The following is a 255-nucleotide window of genomic DNA, read 5'->3' as shown; positions in this document are numbered from 1 at the left end:
TGGTTCATTACAAAGTGAAAAACATTCATAAAAGTGTCTCGGATTGTAATAGAAAACAGCACTTGTATACTTTCATGTAAGTAGAACAGAATGTTTAATATCCTTACTAATTCTAGAATTTAAAAACATGTAAACTAGCTGTTTCCATGCGGCTTCATAAGCAGAAAATTATAAAAACTTTATTTTATTGTTTACATTTGTCAAATTCTTAATTGCAAGACGGCAAGCTAATATACTCAGAATCGCGTCGTAGGA

The sequence above is a fragment of the Papilio polytes genome, unplaced genomic scaffold (assembly GCF_000836215.1).
Source record: "Papilio polytes unplaced genomic scaffold, Ppol_1.0 DF822810.1, whole genome shotgun sequence".
Taxonomy (NCBI): Eukaryota; Metazoa; Arthropoda; class Insecta; order Lepidoptera; family Papilionidae; genus Papilio; species Papilio polytes.
This window is presented reverse-complemented; position numbering follows the sequence as displayed.